Raw genomic sequence first — 6,254 nt, forward strand, 5'->3', positions numbered from 1 at the left:
TAACCTCAGCACCTTAAATAGTTGAGTCCCTGTATTAACTTCTGCTCACTTCAGAAAGAAGCTATTATAGACAAGCTATTATATTATAGAAAGCATCACATATAAATATTTAGAATGCTAATTTGGCAAGGGACCTTTTAGCAAAAATAACAATAGTGGGTTATTTTATAATAACATAGGCTAGGGCCTATGACCAGCCATGGACTTTTAACCATGTTTCTAGTACTAGGAATGAATTTCTTACTGTGGAGTAGACCGCATATCTAATCAGAAAGCAGTTAATTGTCTCAGTACAGTCATACTGCTGTTGTACCAGTAGACACACCTAGCCTGTCAGGTCAAGATGATTTCTCTATGTCTTGCCTCCAAAGTGAATGGTGTCTTCAGCAATATGGTCTTACCATGTAGCTATGGTGGACAGTGAAAAGTGTTGGCAGTAGCCTCTGCTGCTGTTCAGGAGACTTCTAGGCCCCCTGGCCAATAATTCATAGCAACATATCCCATTTCTGACTCTTTGATTTTTGTTTAGTAACCAATGTCATCAAAGAACAGGGTGGTCTACCTATGTAGCATAGACACACATTCAAATTTTTGAAAAAAAAATTGTATTTTGAAATTAGCTTACTACTTAGTGGGTTTCCATAAAACCTTTTCATAGAGCCTTAGCTTTGTTTAACCCACCCCTCTCTTCCAGCTCTCTCCTGTTCCCCTGTCCTAACCCTGATTATTCCTTTAATACCAATTATATATCTTGGGGTTTTGCTTTTGTTTCAATTTTATTTTTGTGTGTGTTGTGAATGGATGTGCACACCCATGTGTGTGGAGGCCAGAGATCAACATTGTATATCGTCCTCCATTTCATTTTATCTTACTTTTTGAGTCAGTGTCATTGAGCCCAGAGCATACCAATTAAATAGAGTGAGAGGTTAGCAAATGTCAGGGACCTGCCTGTACAATCACTAGGGAAATAGACAAAGTGCCACTCTGCACAGCCTTTACATGAGTACTAGGGATCTGAACTTGAATCTTGATGCTTGAACAGCATACCCTTTACTGACTGACTCCTTTCCCTGGCCCTACAGTTTCTTATCTTAGTGCTCAGAAGCAGATATGATAGCTAAAGCCAGCGCAGCTAAAAACAAAGCTAAAACAGAACCTTGGGGGTATACTAGCTTCTCAGGCGATACCTACTTTTAGAATTCTCTGTAAAAAAAGTCAACTTAATCAACCTTGTCTTGGAAAAAAAAATTAAACTTTCATTTTGTTTCAACCACTATTTGTGGATATCTGTCATTTGTAGTCAAACCTGATACAAACAAGGAAATTTTGTGTTTGTCCATTGTAGTAGTTTAGTTCCATATTATCACTCATAGGCAATATGCTCAAGGCTCCATTGCCAGCTGATAAGCCTTTTGATGGTGACTGGATCTTGAGGTCTCTGGCCTGTACAGTGTGTTAATCGCCTGATGGGCTTATAATTTCCTGCCATTGAATTCTGAGATCTGTTGCTTACTTAAACAAAGTGTGTTACTGGAATCTTACTCTAGACGTCTACCCCATTTTCTCTTTGTCTCCTCATCTCTCCTTTCTGGTCACTGTGAGTCACAAGGTAGGCACTTGAGCTTTTACCTTTCCCAATCATGATGTTTAGTCTTGTCTCCGGTCCACAGAGATGGGGCAACATAGCCATGGAATAAAATCTCTGAAATAGGGAACCTGTCTTGCTTTGATTTTTACAGGCATTCTGAGGGTTGATTTTTCAAAAGATTTTGTCATAGCAACAAAAAGCAGACTAACATGCCAGTCTCTTGGAAACATTTTTTCAAAGCTATTAATTGCGACAACTATGTAAGTCAATCAGCACAACATGTAGCTGAAAAGCAGAGAAATATTTGAAACACTAACCTTTTTAATTTTTATGCTTCAAAAAGATAAGTTTACATCCTGTATACCAAATGTATGTATTCATTTTCATCTTTAAAATAACCTTGACAAATGAACGATTCTGTCTTTTCAGGCATCACTGTTAAGGGTGATCACAGTGGTAAAAATGTTCATTCTGCACTAAGAATACCTCTCTACAGCTCTATAGTCCAACTTTTATGTGTCTATAATACTATTATTTTTTTTAAACATAAAATTAGGACAGTGATGATACAACTAGGGTTGAAGGAAACAGAAGGTTCCAGAACAAATTATGCCCATGGAAGTATTTCTGTCTGCAGGAATATTTTTATCTGAATGATATCTGGCTCAAATGTATGAATTAAAGTGATAAATTAGAGCAGCAATTTCCAACCTGTAGGTCTTGACTGCTTTGAGGGGTTGCCCATCAGATATCCTGCCTATCCAGACATTTGCATTATGATGCATAACAGTAACAAAACTACAGTTATGAAGTAGCACCAGAGTAACTCCATGGTTGGGAGTCACCACAACATGAGGAACTGTATTAAAGGGGAATATTGAGAACCACTGAACGAGAGCTTTAAACATCAGTTAGCATGTGTTGCTGTTATAGGAACAACTATAGCGATGGCTTTAAGATTATGAACAAAGAATAACAAGGTGGGATTTGGAAAGTAAGAGTTGGGTCTGGAGCTGCCAGAGTGGGTTTAGCCAGTCTTTCCAACCACTAAATACTAAAGATAGCCCTCCTTTTCCTCTCTTCCTTTTTATTCTTTTATTTTTGTTAGATAGTTTCATACATGAAAATGAGGAATTTCAGTAATGGTTACCATTCATCCCTTTTTCTCCCCTTCCTCTCTTATCTCACCTCTCTCTCTAAAACCCTTCTTCCCCAGAAGTCTCCCTCATGCTCTCATCTTCCTTTTGCATGTGACCCACTGAACTCAATTAGGGTTTCTAGTGTGAGAATAGATAAGAAGATTTTGGATCATGGTCAACTATACCACCGAAGAAAATGACACCCTTTCTCCTAGCAACTGTTAACTGTAAATAGTTCTTCAAAGGAGGCCCATCCAAAACTCATGAAGAAATGCTGCCTTCAGGCCCAACCTTGTGTAGACCTTGTGCAAAGAAGCACAGCTGAGATGTGTTCCTGTGTGTAGTGGCTTTGTCTCACCCAGAACACATCTTCAGCCTGCCTTGACACACAGCACATTTGACCGTAGAAGATAATTATTTGTTATTGCCTACCTCCTCATCCTCTGGCTCTTACATTCTTGTTATCCCCTTCTTTCCCTGGTCCTTAGGCCTCCTCCTTTCTTTCAAAGTGATAACCCAGTGACTGTCTGAGTTGATGAATCAACAACTGAGTCTGAATGAGTGACATGAAATCTCTGGCTTCCTGTGAGTTAAAATTCTTAATGCCACATGCCTTTGACATTTGATGACTATTTCTCTTCCATTTTCTCTCTAAAAACCATCCTGAACAGGTCACACCATTCTGAATTTGCTTCTCACCACTGTGGGCTTTTGCGGATATTGGTCTATCATCCTGGGACACTGTCTTTCTTCTTTCTCTCTGGCCAAATGCTCTTAAGGCACAACTCAAGAACTATCTTGTCAACAAATGTTGGTATCTCTTCCATGTTTGCTTCTTTCTAGGCATCTGGCCTGTCTCTACATTACAGTACTTATCATGTAAGATTCAGAGAGCCGAGTCTTACATCCAGGATGTTGTCCCACTCACAAAGACACAGAGACAGAGATCGGCGCAATAAACAAGAGGCTTAATAATGATCCAGTATACTGGGGTTGTCCTGCAATTGGGGCAAAGGCAACCACGAGGAACAAAAGCACACACTTTTATACCCTTTCAGAACATAGGTTTACAGCTTGAGTTGGTTATCTCTCATTGGTGGAGCCCATTGTTCTTTGTTTCCATTGCCCTTTGTACCCCAGGTGAGGAGGAGATACCTGTTGCACATAGAAGGGGTCTGGGGAGATCCACCCCCTACTGAGGATATTTCCTGGAACCTAGCATTATTCCCTGCAATTAGGGCGTCTCCTGGGGATGGATGTGTATTCAGTAGACTCTTTTGAAGCTCTCTGACTTTAAGCTTAATGGACATTCCTGGCTTCTTGTTATTTTTAGGAGGTGTCCCTGTTTGCTCAATTCTTACATTCACATCATTCTGTGATAAGCGTCTGTGCTCTTACTTTCTCTGCCATTCCCTGCACTGTAGATATCTCTGAGGCAGAAGTAGTCTCCCCTCCAGTGCCTGCAATGTGTCCTGGATTTATTTTTGTGGGCCCCATGGCCACAGAACATGATAGAGAACCTACTAAGAGAAACAGAACATAGAAGCCACTGACCATCAAGTGCCTGCCATATCCTGGTTATCTCGAACTCCACTCCCTAGTATCATAGTTAAACATATGATCAGTCTTTCCCACTTTCCTTTTCCCCACCAGTTCTTTTGATAGTAAGATATGGATTGATTCTCCCATTCTCCTGGTGAACTAAACTATACGTGACTTGGGTTTTAATGAAAGTTCATAGCACAGGGTATTGCAGCAGCAAATGAATACAATTACTATGAGACATTGCTTCTAATTAATTAGCACCGGCCCTCACTGATGGAATACTCCAACATCCCTTCCCAGCCAAGGACCTTCTTCTCTGGTTTCCATCTCTCCCACTGAGATGCTTCAGTTTCACTCTCTAACATGGACAGTGCTATTTTCTAACTGTTTTATTATACTTTGTACAGAGAAACTCCTTACATACCCACCATCTCTAATATGTTTCCAAGTGTTGACTGTATCTCTCCAAACTACTAATGAATTCTAAAAAGTAAAAGCTAACCATCTCTATTCCTCCTCAGCAGAAAAACACAACAAAAGCATTAAAATTCAATTTAATTAAATTCTCTATATAACTATATTCTTAATATAACTAAATTCCTTAGCAGAAATCTTCTACCAGCATGTAGAAGAAAAACAGATTTATATGAATATACAAATTAAGCCTCTGGAGGCCATCAATCACAAATCACACACACACACACACACACACACACACACACACACACACACAGTAGTCACCTAAATATTTGGTAAGGTTCTTGAATTTGTGGTTCCAGAATCCTCAGTGAAATAATACATGACCTACATTTTATTCACATTTAACAGAGTCCCATGCTAGAGGGAACATTTCCTCAGCCAGGACTCAGGGATTGAAATTTCCCTTTGGCTTTTCAGGAAAGGTGCGCATACCAAGCCATTTGTGAGAGAATACAAGATACATCTCTTTGTGTGGGCTTTTCAGCAGCCTTGAGAATCCGGTGAACATTCCCAGAGGCTTAGACCCAGAGCAGGCTAGAATTTAGCACAAAGGCAACATTGTGTCTTGTTATTTTGTGTGAAAATAGTCGACTTGTCTAAGCAATGAGGTACAACATGACAAACCTCCCACATTTGGCGGCTCTCCTCAGAGAGACAGCAGAGCATTATCTGTCGGATGTCGCCATTGTTGTTGCTTCCAGAGTGAGATGCAGGTGTGATCAAAGAGAAAAACAATGTTTCTGTGAACCTCCACATCTTACTATCACAGCTTATTCAGCTGGGTTTACTCAAAGCAGGGAAATAGCCAGGCTAACAGAGAGGCCCTGAAAGCGAGCCTGAAACCTCCTTTTTGATGAGCCCTGTATCTAACACAAAACATCACTTATTTATTTATTTATTTTGGCACATGGAAGCCAGCATTTACAAAGAAGACCGAGTACGCGTCTATGTGTATACAGATAAATCTCATCGCTACCACATAGAAAGCCAAGGCACCGAGGGAAGAAGCTAGCATAGGGTAAAAGCACAAGCCTCTAGGAACTCTGCACACGTCAGAAATGCGCTACCATCCTGAAATTAAGGTGTACAAACCCAGAAGGTCACGAGAGAGTGGGGGCGAGAGCGAGATATTAACTGCATTACATTTCTGCAGCACTGTGGAACTTAAAACTTGATCGCCATAAAAGGAATCCTTCATTTAAGCCATCCCCTCTCCAACACACAGTTCGCCAATACTTTTTGTTTTAGACAGCCTCTATTACTGTGACAACCTGAAGTAATTTTGAGAAAGTGTCACTTTGGCTCATTTCACCTGCTCTTTTGGGTGTGTCTCAGGCTGGGGGCCATGGTGGCAGATGACAGCAGGATTACCTGACAGAGCTGCGTGGCTCATGGTCACTAAGATGAGTAGGAAGGAAGGAGACTGACCAAAGATCTGCTCCAGGGGCATGAAGACAGCACCCAGCTTGCTTGCTTGCTTTTCTTCCTTCTTTCCTCCCTCC

The sequence above is a fragment of the Mastomys coucha genome, unplaced genomic scaffold (assembly GCF_008632895.1).
Source record: "Mastomys coucha isolate ucsf_1 unplaced genomic scaffold, UCSF_Mcou_1 pScaffold15, whole genome shotgun sequence".
Lineage (NCBI taxonomy): Eukaryota > Metazoa > Chordata > Mammalia > Rodentia > Muridae > Mastomys > Mastomys coucha.